Here is a 15,937-nt window from a genome sequence, read left to right on the forward strand (position 1 = left end):
ATAAAACGATTCAATATAATGTATTTATATTATTGTTGTATTTATATATAAATAATTACATATTACTTTATGTATCTATCTATCTATCTATCGAGGGCTGGGTTGGGAAATATTGCTGTTAATAAATTATATATACCAATCTGTGAGTCTTTCGCTATGTAATATAATGTATACAATTGCACAATTGATGGCTGGTGAAATTAAAAACTGTAAACTTATCGATAGACTTAAGCTACGTTTATGACAAGCCCGGATGTTGTTCTGGATGTCTGAGGCAGAAATCGTGAATGATGCATGTATGATGATATTATTTATTTTATCTATGTTAACGAATTACAAGATAGCCGACCTACATTCTCAATATGACCGAACCTAATTCACTCTACACAGTCTCTCCTAGTAAAAAAACCCACGAAGATTTCGATGGCTTTCGAACCGCAAACTGAAATCTATATCAGTTTGCCACACAAATACCTTGTAAAAAATCTAGCGTCCGTAATGTCCTAATTTGATGAGCCATCATAAAGCGTGATTCTCGCTAGAGACGCAACGAAAGGACGTACGCACAACGCAAGCGAGTTGATCAATGACAAGCCACTATTCGAATAATCCATCGCTTGTGATTGGTCAAACCACTTACGACGTCCTTGCGTTGCGTCGCTAGTGGGAACCAAGCTTTGTTCTCATGAATTATTCATGATTTCGCTGCCTGTATTTGGTCCAGTGCTAATGTTACGTTTTCGACATTTTGTACGGAATGCGTTAGTGTGAACGGTTCTTAAACACCACATTACGATTTTTTTTAATCTGAAGACCGGACCAAAATCCGGGTTCAGTGTGAACGATGTATATACTTGTGATAGACTGTATGGCTGTATGGCCAATTAAAGCCCGCTTCAAATTAAAGACTCCCTCCAATAAAGACAACTGTAGGCCTACTGCAGCCCGGATGATCAGCAATCTTTAACATTACCTGCTCTCTCTAGGTCGATGCTACAAGTAAAGACTCTTTCTAATTAGAGACCAAAAACCGTGGTTTGGTGAACCAATCGTACATTTTCCTTTACATTTCCCCCAATTAAAGACCACTTTATAACAAACCTTTAAAATGAATGCAGAGTTACAGCTAGAGAAAATCAGACAAATACATTTGAGATAGTTCGGGTGGAACTTCTCGGATGGGACTCGAACACACGACCAACAGATCACTAGCCTGGCGTACATATCTCTAGACCACCAAGCTTGCGCTGATGCCTAGTGGCTAGATTCGAACCCAAGTAAGCAGCGGGTACTTCACCAACAGGGTTGTAATTGTATTTTAATTACTGTGAGTAGTAGCTTTGCGTCAGGGAGTTGAGTAATAGGTCAGATGTTTTGCTCTACTCTGACGTAATTTATACATTATACTTTTAAGTACATTTGAGAATTTTAGTAAGTAATTCTAGGGTGGGAATCGAACCCACGACCTCCAGATCATACCTCTAGAGATGTTTTATTTTGCCTATCCACTGTTTCTTAGCTTAAGCAGAGATTCACGTTTTTGCAAAAGCAAAAGATTGATAAATGCCAAATGTTCAAATACTGATGAACACTTTGGGTTGATAAGCTGAATACCAGTGTTATGTCTTCATTATCAAGTGATTTATGCAATTTTAATACATAATTTAAACATATTCGTCTAAACTTACTTGCTACAAATAAGATGCATGCAGATCTGATCAAATAATACATCGTGGAGATTGCGAGGCACTGTAGCAAAAAACAAAGTATTTATGTTTACTGAAATGAAATGAATAATTTTCTTAATGAATCGATCACATAACCTTCATCAAAAGATGATAACAATAGGGCATTTCAACTGAAGCAGGTGGAACTCGTCCTTCTGTATCTTTAGAGGAAAAGCGCAACGTAACAACTAATTTATTAACTGTAATCAGATATCTAAAGCTTGGTTTCCACTAGCGACGCAACGTAACGCAACCTACGCAACGTAAGAAAATGCCCTTCCAATAATTGTGTTTGCCCCCGCCTGCGTGAAATCAAACCTGCGATGTTTGCAGCAATGTTGCGTCGTCGGTTCCCACTTGTGATTACGCAATACATCACTTTGCGTCAATACGTCACCGCGTTGCGTTTTAGTAGGAACAACTATTTATGGACCTGCGATTAAACTTTTAAGATAATCCACAAATGGACACATTGATGCACTTTTGAATAAGTGTATATAATATAACTAACTTTTTCAAGTTGAAAATGTGTACTGCAAGCAGATTTATTAACGTAGTTTTGATGACACAGGGCCCTCGATCAAAGACACAAACCGAATGTCTATATTAGACGTGGTTCCCACTGGCGACGCAACACAAGGACGTAACGCAACGCAATTGCTAACTGTCTATAACTTCGGTTGTCATTGGTTAAAACGCTTGCGTTGCGTTTACGTCCTTGCGTTACGTTCTAGTGGGAACCAAGCTTTAGAACGCTTCTCATTGCATAACAAAATACCGTCCATGGACTAGACCCACTGTATGCAGTGTGCGGTCGTCGCCTACACTACATTATTTTATCAGGCGATTCTCCATACTGTACTGTAGGCCTATCAATTTCCGAAGAATCATAGGAATATAGTACATCATGTGTTTCACATATATCTAGTAGTAAACTAACCGTTAACCTAATATTACATGATACAGGCACCACATGTGGTATAATATAAATGAAGTGCTGCATTACCAAATATTCCTATGGTACTTTGGAAATAGATGTGGAGATACAGCACTGGGAATCGGGTGATTTCATCCGGAAGAGAGCGAAAACCGTAAACCTGCCTAGGTTGTTTTAGGCCAATGTAGCCAAACAATGAACTTTCGGATCTGAAAACCAATGAAACCTACACGCATATCACCAATAGAATGTTTCCTTTCAGATGCCTAAATTGCATCATTGATTTCTATTTTGGACGGAGCTTCATCATCCTCTCTATTTCTAGTTTTAGATCAGTATATATTCAGGTGGATTGGTGATATCATCTGGGATGGCAAGTTGAGACATTAATCGGGATTGAAATGCTCTTTAAAGTGCGCAGGCATTCCAGGACATTTTATAGACTTTGTGTTGTGTTTAATTACATTTAGAACAAACAAATATACTGGACAGAATAAACCTTATGAAGGAGTTGCAAAGTAACAATCAACAGTTATGTTATTACTTAAGCTTGGTTCTCACGAGCGACGCAAAGTGACGCAACCTACGCAACGTAAGGAAATGCCCTTCCAAGAATTGTGTTTTCCCCCGCCTGCGTGAATCAAACCTGCGATGTAGTGTTTCCAACATCGTCGGTTCCCACTTGCGATTACGCAATACAGCACTTGCATCGACACGTCCCTGCGCTACGTTGCGTTGTGTTCTAGTGGGAACCACACTTTACATTTACGGGATTAAAAATATATTAGATAACGACTTGTTATATCGGATTTCTGAAAATGTTCGTCTTGGTTTGAAAAATCAAAATATGATACATAAATTGTTATTTCATGTGAAAATATGTAATTCATAATTATTAGTTTCACATTTCTGCACTAATGATCTTTGTATAAAACAAGAATAAGTGTAAAATGCATTATTTTGTTAGTACACTCGCCTTTTCAATCATTCTTCTTAATAATGATGTTAATGGATTCGCACATTAATCACAAAAAGTGAAATAATATATCATATAAGCTAAAGCATTGTTTATGGTTAGATATTAGTTATAACATTATTTGACTCTTGGGTGTTTTTAAACAACTTGTATACACCCAACTTGTTGTTATTTTTTTGGTTATGTTTGTTTCAGCCTCTTGACAGTCACCACAGTAAATTATGAACCATGTCACATTATTTCCCTTAATTACAGGTCTAACACACACTGTTAAAGCTTGGTTCCCACTAGTGACGCAACGTAATGCAACCTACGCAACGTAAGAAAATGCCCTTCTAATCATTGTGTTTTCCCCCGCTTGCGTGAAATCAAACCTACGATGTTTGCAGCACTATTGCGTTGTCGGTTCCCACTTGTGATTACGCAATACAACACTTTGCGTCGATACGTCGCTACGTGGCGTTCTAGTGGGAAACACGCTTTACAGAACTAAGCCTAACTGTCAGCGCACTGTAAGACATAGGTCTACTGTCAAAATAACATACAATATACATACACGACATTGGAGGGTCGAAAACATTACAGGACTATTCACCGCTGTGACGTCACAGAGTGAATGCAATAATATCTGATGATAATCACTATCAAAGTAAAACATAGTTTATGCTTTTTTCCCCGAGTAGAATAGGGGGAATGGTAAATGTTTCTGTATGCGGAGAGTTATAAAAAAATAGAAAAAAAAATTGTAAATCGGGAAACATTATATTTAACGCCAGTTGCCAAATGTAAGATAAAGTATATCTAAATGCATGTAAGTTTCAGTAACACTGCAAAGTTCAGGAAAGAGCGTCTATTTTTTATTTTCATATTTCATGGTACCAAAAACAAAACAAAAATAGGACCAATGTAGCGTGTGGCGCAGTGGGTTGCACGTTGGATTACTGATCGGAAGATCGTGGTTCGAATCCAACTCATGTCGCATTGCTTGTATCCTTAGGCAAGATACCGTACTTTACTTACATTTGCCTCTCTTCACCCAGGTGTATACATGTGTACCGGTTATAGATCAAGACACAACATTGCGCTGATTACTAGCTGCATTATTATGGGAGTATGTTTCCATACGTGTTTGATAGAAAAAAAATGACCGGGGTAATATAAACAATTTGTTAAGCGCCTTTGAGCATGTTTATTCATGAAAAGAGCGCTATATAAATGTAGTATATTATTATTATTACACAATATATAAAATCACAAAATATATATCGATAAGATTTTGACATACATAGCTACCAGTACCGTATACACTTTGATGGTTAGTATGTAGAGTACACCTTGAAATAATTATATACAACACTTCCCTTTGCGTTTAAAATTTTAAATACATCCAGGAATCATTAGCATATTACAAAATAAAACATTGAGAAAATCTCATATTCTGTATAACTTGGGAAGAGTGCTCTTTTCTGGTATAACACAAGAAAATTAGCGTCATCCCCAACGGTATTATGATTCTTCTATACCCAGTACAATCGTAGACGCCATTTCGCTCCATTTGATGAAATAAATATGGTAATATAAAATGTATATGATCATGGGAAAAATTGGATTGATTGATTGATTGGGGTTGTGGGTGTTTGGGGGTTAAAACATATATTATTTTTGTTCGGTTGTTTGACATTTCTTCTACTTTCAAACATCGGGTTGTAGGCCTGTACAATATCGTCGGTGTAAACCCAGATCCTAGCATCCACAGGCCTTTTTTACCCACATGTGAAATAACACGTAACTAAAATTCTTAGGCTAAGTATTAGAAAAATATCAATAAAAGAGCACAAGCACAGTTGGCCTAAACAATAATTAAAGCACGCGCAAAAGGGCGTTCGTGTGCGTTGCGTGAAAGACTTTAACATTATTCAATATGGTAGGCCTATAATAATAAAAATACGTGAAAAGGAGGGGAAAAAATGTTGGCTTACAAAGTTTAATTATGATGCCTGAATATTTTGCTTACTGGATTATTTTGAAAGCGTTTAGGCCTAAAGACGTGACCACTACTGTGTATGTGATAGGCCTACCTACTGTAGACAAAAAGCAAAAGGCCTCATCCGACAATGTTCACAGAAGTTTACACGGGTAGGGTAAAATTGGTCCACTTCCACCATAGTTAGCGATAATAACTGATTGGTCCCCATTACCCGGGTAAATAGCTAAGCCTGAACGTCGTCAAAGAATGTTTAGTGGCTTAAGAAAAGGACCTAGAGAAGCAGGTGCGCAATAGACTGAGTAGGCCTATGCTAAAACACACCAATTCGGATGCTAGTCAAGTCGTCCCATCGCAAATATCCCCATACAAAGGCTTTTCTGCTTTCACAATGTGTCTTTACATGGATTGGAATCAAATGTATTTAATTTTTTTGAAATGATAGGCCTACTGTTAACCTAATTCCTATGATACAGTAGAAATATGTGACACCAATGAATGCTGTATCACATAATTTTCCTAGATAATGGAAATTATGCCCTTTGCATAGATAAAGTAGGCCGAGTATTGTTTAAAAATGTATTTATATAAACTGCTTATTCGTCAATTCAACAAATTCATTATAAAGCGGTGTTGCTTTTCTTTTTATTTTTATTGCATATATTTACTAAGAGCAGGGCATTATTCCAAGCATGAATATTTATTTATTTACAACTTTGTCAGTTGTTAAATTAAACATGTTAGCGGCACGCAACAGGTAGTTTAAATCCTTTGGTATTATTCTTTCAACAAATTTAATTAAGCCTAGAAATAAATTAATTTTGTTGGTATATTTATATAAATATTTATATAATCAGTTCAACATTTCTTCTCGAAGGCTCTGGCTATATACCGTATTATTTAACACCTTATTTTCACATAATGTGAAAGGGTTCGCCATTTTAAAGATGGCAAAAACAGAAATCCTATTGGGAAACTGTGATCCTTTTCTATCATTAGACAACGCAAGTCTGTGCATGCACACAACTTCACAAGAGGCACAATTATTTTAGACAACGCAAGTCTGTGCATGCGCACAACTTCACAAGAGGCACAATTATTTTAGACAACGCAAGTCTGTGCATGCGCACAACTTCACAAGATGCACAATTATTTTAGACAACGCAAGTCTGTGCATGCGCACAACTTCACAAGATGCACAATTATTTTAGAAAACGCAAGTCTGTGCATGCGCAGAACTTCACAAGATGTACAATTATTTTAGACAACGCAAGTATGTGCATACGCACAACTTCACAAGAGGCACAATAAGTTTAGACAACGCAAGTCTGTGCATGCGCACAACTTCACAAGAGGCACAATTATTTTAGACAACGCAAGTCTGTGCATGCGCACAACTTCACAAGATGCACAATTATTTTAGACAACGCAAGTCTGTGCATGCGCACAACTTCACAAGATGCACAATTATTTTAGAAAACGCAAGTCTGTGCATGCGCAGAACTTCAAGAGATTCACATTGAGCTAATGATTAGCTTTAGCCTGTTATCCACCAGGCAAAATAATGTATTCGCGCTGATCGGGAGGAACCAATGCGATTTCACTGCGAATAATGCACAACCAATCAATATTTGGGAATATTCGCCTAAACAAACTTTATGAATTGTCTTTTTTTTATATATAAAAAAACAATTACTTTTAAAGGACAGCTTGACTGTGGACCATATTTTGAACAACTTATTAAGAATGTACATATAATTTCAGAACAATCGCGATATTAAGGATATCGCCGCACGCGCTCGCCGTACACTACAGTCGTCGTAAATTGCTGTGACGTCAGAGGTGCATCGCCAAATCTACTTGATGAGTTTTCACTGTTGTTAACATAGCAGAGATAGGTACCGTCACTTAAGTTGCTAAGTTGACCTGTATTAGGTATTAGACGCGTGGAATCACTCAACCATATCGCACTCAAAACCTTCCTCTCTGTAGTGTGTCGTGTGTCACACACGCGATGGTGGGTCGTGTCGTCGGTGTGTGTGGTGGTGATTCTGCCCATTGATGATATGCCTATATCAGGGTGCCTATGCCTAGCGTCCTGGGCCTAGGCTAGGCACACTACTACTAGCTAGGTATCGACTCATCGAGTCGGTCTGATAATTGTGGCCACCGTTTATGAACGCCTAAATTCATGAACTTTTATAATTTACTCACCATCGATCGTCTTTGAGTACAAGTGTTAGGCCGATGGATTACTATAAACATCATCACCTTTATTCGATCACCAAGAATCACCGCGAACGTATTAAAACAGTTTTTAGTTCTTCGATATGGTCAAAGATAGTGTAGAAGTAGGAAGATGTTACACTTCCTATTCGTTCAATTCAAATAAAAGCGAGACAACATGGAGCTAAATTTAAAGGGCGCCTCGCACGTCGAGTAGGGATACGGAAAGTTATTGTATAGGAAATAGGCTATTATAACAGTAGAATAATAATATGATTGTAAAATTAAGATTTAATACGAATTAACATATAAAATGTAATGTTATCTTTATAGAAAGTGCAAATGAATCATATTTATATGCTTTGGAATACAAATTTGTGTTTCAATTACCTGGAATTGTTTAGGTACCGTACCTGGAATTTATCTACCCGTATTTTATTTCTTTTATTTTAATGTTTTTATCATCATCAAATCAATTGAACTTTTTAAAATTATTTACATTTAATTGTTTATCATTGGACAGAGATAGAAAATTTAATACCTAGCTTTAGAAACACTTCTTCATCAGAGTGAATAAATATATTAGGAGCTTTTGATTTTGATTTGATTTATTTCGGCATCAGTACATAAAATATCACAGACATACAATTAAAATTAGCAAATATATAAATACCAAAATAAAACAAGGATGCCAAGGATAACTCATAAAAGTCCTCTACGGACTTGTTTCCAATGAGGTCCTTTGAAAGAACAGCAAAAAGACAAACAATGCAACATATAAAAATTACAAAAAAAAAAAAAAAAAAATGGCAATAATAATAGGACTATCGAAAAAAGAAGAAGCGCTTATTAAATAGTTTCTAGAGCTAGTGAACGTTCCTGTAGATACTTTTTAACTTTACTTTTAAAACAACAAACAGTTTGTGATTCCTTAATGTTAATTGGTAAATTATTCCATTCTTTAATAGCATTGTAAAAAAAAGTCACATGTGCCATTGGCTTGATAGTTGGAATTCTAAAATTAAAATTGCATCCCCTAGTATTGTAATTATGACTGTCTGAAATTCTAATAAAACGATTGCATAAATAACATACCAACGTCGTTTAGCTGAGATTGAACAATATGAGATCGGGGACCTAACTTTTTTATAAAACGAACCATTTTGTTTTGAGTCGTTTGTAATTTTGATTTAAAATTTTTATTTACCGTAGAAGACCATGAGCAAACCGAATAATCGAACATCGGTTGGATTAAAGCAAAACTAAGAATTTTGCGACAATGTGAATTAAGAAATGGTGAATGGCGGTACAGAAATTTCAGTCTGCCGTTTGCTTTGTTTATAACAGAGCGGGCAATGACGTCACCTGATACATTTTGGTCAATCTCAATACCTAGATATTTGATAGATTTTGATCCATTTATAGTCGTTCCAAAGTAATCAATATAGAATTCGTTTACTTTGCTTAATCTACGTTTAGAACCAAACAAGATGCATTCGGTCTTACCCATATGAAGCGAAAGTTGATTGTCGATCAGCCAATTATTGCATGATACGAGATTGTTTTGGAGTTTAGATTGGATTGAGATTGGATCTTTATGGGAGTAAAAAATTGCACAATCGTCACCGTACAAAACAACTTTACAATCACTTTCGATACTAGATGGTAGGTCATTCACGTAAATAAGAAACAAGAGAGGACCCAAAAGGCTACCCTGGGGGACTCCACATCCAATCTCAATAGAGTCCGATTTGGTACCTTTAATATCGACAATCTGATTTCGCCCAGACAGGTACGCTTGAAACCAACCGATAGACCGGCATCCTAGATACTTAAGTTTTTTACACAAAATATCATGATTGACCGAGTCAAAGGCCTTTTGGACATCGAGTAAAACCATACCCGTAAATAAACCATTTGACATTTGAACTCTAAGGTGATCTCTAAGATGAATAAGACATGTGTCGGTAGAAAATGATCTACGAAAACCGGATTGATGATCGTAGATAAGTTGATTCCTTTCAAGGTAATCGGAAACTTGTATATATACCACCTTCTCCAGAATTTTCGAAACTGAGGAGAGAATGCTTATAGGTCTGTAATTGTTGGCCTCAGTTCTGGAATTCTTTTTATGAAGGGGCGTGACTTTTGCGAGTTTAAAATCCGAGGGAATACGTTCGTATTTAATGGAAAGGTTAATTATATGTGTTATTGGTATTTTAATATTAGGAGCTCCGTCTCTAAGAAATTTTGCAGGAATCTGATCAAGGCCTACACTTTTAGATGGGTTGAGATTTCTCAATTCCTCTTCGATAAGGCTCTCGTCAATTTCTTCGAGAGAAAAACCAGAAACATGTTTCTTCATTAAATCGGAAGCAATATTTGCGAAGTATTTATTGAAATAATTTGAAACTTCGCTTTCATTATGGCAAAGATTCCCATTAACATCTAACGAAATAGTGCTACCCTTTTGTGGCTTATTTTTATATCCCAAATCTTTAAGGCATTTCCAGAGTTTATTGGGATTATTTTTGTTAACTTCTACCTTATTTAAAAAACATTCAGATTTTGCTTTATTTATGTCCTTTTGTATGCGATTACGCAACTTACGAAATGCATCGTAAAGGTCTGGCCTATTTGGGTTATTCTTGAACTTATTTAATAGTGAGTCTCTTTCTTTTATGGCACTTAATATTTCCGGTGTCATCCACTCTTCAGATTTTTGTTTTAGGCGCACCTGTTTGAGAGGAGCCATTTTGTTTATAAGAGACAAAAATATTTTTTTAAAAGAGCACCAGGCAAAGTCCACATCTGATGAATCGAGAACAGGCGACCAATCAGATTGTGTTAATTGCTCATTAAAAATATTAACATCGTAGTTCTTAAGTGAACGAATTTTGATAGTTTTATATTGGTTAAATTTATATTTTAAAGATTTACGAGTACAAAACGTTAGGCTGTGGTCACTAATGCCTACATGGATGACACCCGATTGCAAAATTTTTTGCGAATGGTTACATATGATAATATCTAAAACTGTTGATGTATACTTAGTAATTCGAGTTGGTTCCTTTATCAGATGGGTAAAGCTAAAAGTTTCAAGAGTTGTTTCTAACTTTTTGTATATTGATGCAGATTCATTTTTCAAATTAATATTGAAGTCACCAAGGACAATAACTTCGACATCATGTCGAATAGCAGCCAATATATTTTCAAACGAGTCAATAAATAGCTTATATGATTGACTTGGTGGACGATAAATTGATCCAACAACAATAGGACGCGTCTTCGGAAGCAAAATTTCCATCCAAATTGATTCAATACTTTCAGAATCCAGGTCCCGGCGTTCGCGTATAGATAGTCTTTCCTTGACAAAAATACAAACACCTCCTCCAGACCGATTTCGATCTCGACGGAAAACGTTGTATCCTTCAATGTTGAGCTCCGCATCAGGAACAGTATTATCCAACATAGTTTCACATATAGAGATAACGGCAGCATTGGTTTTTATTGCGAGAAGGCGGAGTTCAGACATCTTTGGCAGTATTGACCTTACGTTAAGATGAATGAAGTGAAGGCCCTTTTCTTTAAAAACCTTGAAGTCTTCCTCCATATTGAGATGGATTCCGGGTCCCGGGTTTGGAGAAATATCACCACATTTAAGCAAGATAGCAAAGAGTAAGCCTTTCCCTCTAAGATCAAAAGTCCGGTGTATGTGGGACGTATTCTTCCTCGTTTGATAATTACCGGAACTGTAAATATAGGCAGGCGATACAAAAATGACACTTGTTGCAGCGACCGCAAAATTAGCGTTGGAATGTTTGCACCTGGTAAAAATGGCTGATATGTCGTATCTCTCGTCGGCGGTTGCGTTAAAAAATTGGTCAACTAGCAATACAGTAAGCGGGCCTAGAGAGCTCGCGTTGAGCACGTCTGTATCCGTCCACGTTTGTGAATTAATGTCTAGTGGTAAATAGGCCTACAATGTGTATGCCTATATAATAATCGATTACGTATGGTTTATTTCTAAGGGTAATAAAAGAGAATAGGTAGTATGGCATGTAATCAATAATCAATCAATCAATCAATATTTATTGTAATCAATAATAATATTATACAAATAGTCGATCTGCATACACTGAATACGGTACCAGTAGGCTTGAACATTATAGGAATTTAGGACTACTAGTATGTTTTTTTACTGAAAAAAAAACCAATTATTGTTAATTATCTATTAATTTGAATAATTTAATAATACTGTAACTAATTATTATATTATGCTTGTAACACTCCGAACTTTCGTGCATTCATCGTAATTTTATATGCCATGATTGTAACGCCTAACAATATTGATAATATTAATTATAAGCCAATAAGTTATTATTGGTGAGGTTATATATAAAGGAAAAAATATCCGTGGGGAGGCCTACTTTACCCCCTTTTATACATTATACTACCCTTACAAAAAATGTTCTATCTATAGAAGTTTTAGAATTCTATGTTAATCTATACAGATAATTTCTATAGAAATGAATTTACAGATTCTACCCCTAGAGTTTTATAGAAATTGCTTTATAGAAAATATTGAAATTGCAGAAGAATTGCTATCATTTATTCATAAATCATATATTGTTTGCCAACAACAATACTGTATACTGTAAAATTTGCATTATGACTTCAGACTTGACTGGGGTTTACCAAGATGGGTAAGAGTTTTTATGGGTACGGGTTGGTTTGGGTACGAGATGACCAGCATCCATTCATGAATGCGTCTACAGGCGCGCGTAAGCCTCCTCCTGATCCTAGCTCAGTGTTTACAGTCATGTCATGCCAAAACTCACTCCAAATAAATGTATTAACAATTAAAAAGATCCAAAAACAGTATGAAAACATCATATTAATTTTTAACTTTGTATAATAAAGACAAAAAAGAAGTTTTTGTTTTGTTTTTTGTGGCTTATTTTTACAATTTATTGCCGAAAACACCATTTTCATTGGGCTTTGCCATAGCGTTCCTCATGTTTCAGATCCGTCTATCCCTACTCGTCGTGAGAGGCGCCCTATCTCGAGCGGTTCTCTAATTTTTGAGCGAAGTGTAACATCTTCCTACTACACTATCTTTGATATGGTTGAATGATTCTAGAGAGCATGATACGTCATGTTTCTAGCTACTCGTCGGGTCATTAGACAAGTCCGGCAAATAGGTTTTTGTTATTGTTTCTTTAGCTTATCTGGATATTTAAGTGCTTTTTCAAAATACCAGACTAAACATTTTTGGCAAATGTAAGCCTAATACAGGTCAAATAAGCAATTGAAGTGACGGTACCTATCTCTTGTATGTTAACAACAGTGAAAACTCATTAGGTAAATTTTGTGATGCACCTGTGACGTCACAGCAATTTACGGCGACGGAGCTGTACGGCGAGCGCCTGCGGCGATATCCTAATCTCGCGATGGTTCTGAAGTAATTTTTACATCCCATACGTTGTTAAAATATAGTCCTCGATCAAATTGTCATTTAAAGTAGTCTCTCCATCAGTGACCACACGCGATCTCAAAACTGTCTGTTCTGTACACGTCACCCACCCATTCCCATAAAACCAACTCATTCCAACACAATATAAGATACTCCGAACCCACACTGTGGAATAATCTTCCTTCCATTTTATTTAGACTCTGCCTTTTCATACAGGTTATTTATTTATTGTTTTATTCTTTATTTAAGGCTCGCCCAACACAAACTTTGACCTCATATCATTTTGTTATTGCCTTATTCGTTATTATATTTTGTCAGAGTCTGCAAATAAATTTTATGAAACTTGATTTACGGACAAACTCTCCCTTATTATAAATGTCTTCTGAATGGGGGTTGACCGTAGTGTAAATATTATTTCCAGTCGTTCCTTTACAGTTGAAATGTTAATAGGTGTCCACTTAAAGGACATGGGGTGCCCAAAGAGGGATTCTTCAGCATTCCCTGGTAAATCATAATGGAAAAAATAAATATGGCTGCTGAATGGTGACCTTGTAAGAATATCTACATGTTACGACGGGATTTTAACTACTTGGCGCGTAGCTTTTCATGTACCATCATTGATGTAAATTACGCGCTTTAGTATTCACAGGAGGAGATAGCGCCAATTAGTTACAGCTGATAGCGCGGCAACCCAAAGCAGACTATAAATTCACAACAATGTACGTGTGTTATTAGCTAAAACAATGATATATAAATAGTCTATACTGTACTAACAAGAAATTAAAATGTTTCCCAATAGAGAAAATTAAATAGATTGTTATCGAGCGCAGCTGCCTGCGCTTGACTAATTTTCTCTACTGGGAAAATTCCTATTAATATTTATTTTGATGAAACAAAATACTATTGTAATGTTTTAAAGCAATCATAAATCAACTACCAGTATCATGATGTGATATACATTTTCTAATAGAACGCTTTTCTCGAAGTTCTAAAATTAATTCTAAATGTGCATATTTTCAATGGTCACGTCATCTTATTTTTTTGTACGCGCGCGTTTTGTTCAAGCAAATAATACAATTGAATTTTAAATTGAACTATTATTGTCAGTTGAACACAGTTGAGAATAACGACGCTAAATTCGCATGACGTCATTACCAGAATAATTACATAATAAATTTACTTTTTTTGTCTTTTTATGAGTCTAACGCTATTGCTTTTTATTTTAGATTGAAAAAAAAAACTAAATAAAATATGTATATGCTATCATACTGTACATATTGATAGTCTCTTTTATAATACTAATTGATGTTGATTTATGTAACTTAATTATTATTTTACCACTTTTCCGTTTCATACATGTTACTAACATTAACGATTTTCCCAAGCTCAGAGGCGGATCTAAACCAGAACAGGAGGTACAGGTTTGGTGGGACGATTTGACCCAGTCTTTAGTTCAAACCAAATGATTGTTATCGGTCTGCTATAGCCTAGCAACATGTGGATACTTCATAATAAATACTTACTGAATACAACCATTAGGCCTAAATAAAGCAATTCATTGCACGCGCAATTGTTTCACGGAGAAATTACCATCTGGCGCTCTAAGTTCCAGACATGTTGCCTTAAAATGTGCGAACAACAACATTTGTACACCGTTAACTGTAAAAACAAATGTGTAAATCATTTTTTCAACAAAAATATTAAAAATAACCTAATTCTAAATAGTCACGGGTTTTTCTAACAATGTTTTCAAGATATAGGAACTTACATATTTAATTAGTACACGCTGAAATAATTTGTTTAAAAAAAAGACACAATGGTGTCCGGCATTATTATTTTTCCTACGAGGTTAAGGCAGAAATCATGAATAATGCATTACCTTAATTATTTTCTAATAATATTATATATTAGGCTAAGATAGCTGATCTACTTCCTAAATATACTAAACCTAACCCTCTAAATAATCTCTCTCAACTATTAAAAGAACATTTTCTTGATAGACCTCGAACCGAGGCTCCAGTGTTATAGGTTAAATCCTTAAGACCAAGACCAAACATTTCGGTTGGCAAAGGCTCTCTCCATCTTATAAAGCGCCCTCTATATTGTCCCATATTACGTCATAATTAAGGTAATTGATTGATTGATTGAATTTATTTGATGCTCAACATTAAAATAATAAACAGAAAAAAAAAAAAAAACCAGCCCATTTCCAATGGGGTCCAAATTGCACATAACAAACAAGAGAAAATACAACATTTATAAAATATATATATATATATATATATATATATATATATATATATATATATATATATATATATATATATATATATATAAAAAAATCAAGATCAAATAAGTTAAAACTGCCTCAATATAGATTTATTTTAACGACATGTTTCGGGCATAGCCCATCATCAGGTGATATAGGAACTTACATATTTAATTAGTACACGCTGAAATAATTTGTTTAAAAAAAAGACACAATGGTGTCCGGCATTATTATTGATAATGGGCCTGATGATGGGCTATGCCCGAAACATGTCGTTAAAATAAATCTATATTGAGGCAGTTTTAACTTATTTGATCTTGATTTTTTTATATATCCTGCCTA

Source organism: Antedon mediterranea, chromosome 9, assembly GCF_964355755.1.
Source record: "Antedon mediterranea chromosome 9, ecAntMedi1.1, whole genome shotgun sequence".
Lineage (NCBI taxonomy): Eukaryota > Metazoa > Echinodermata > Crinoidea > Comatulida > Antedonidae > Antedon > Antedon mediterranea.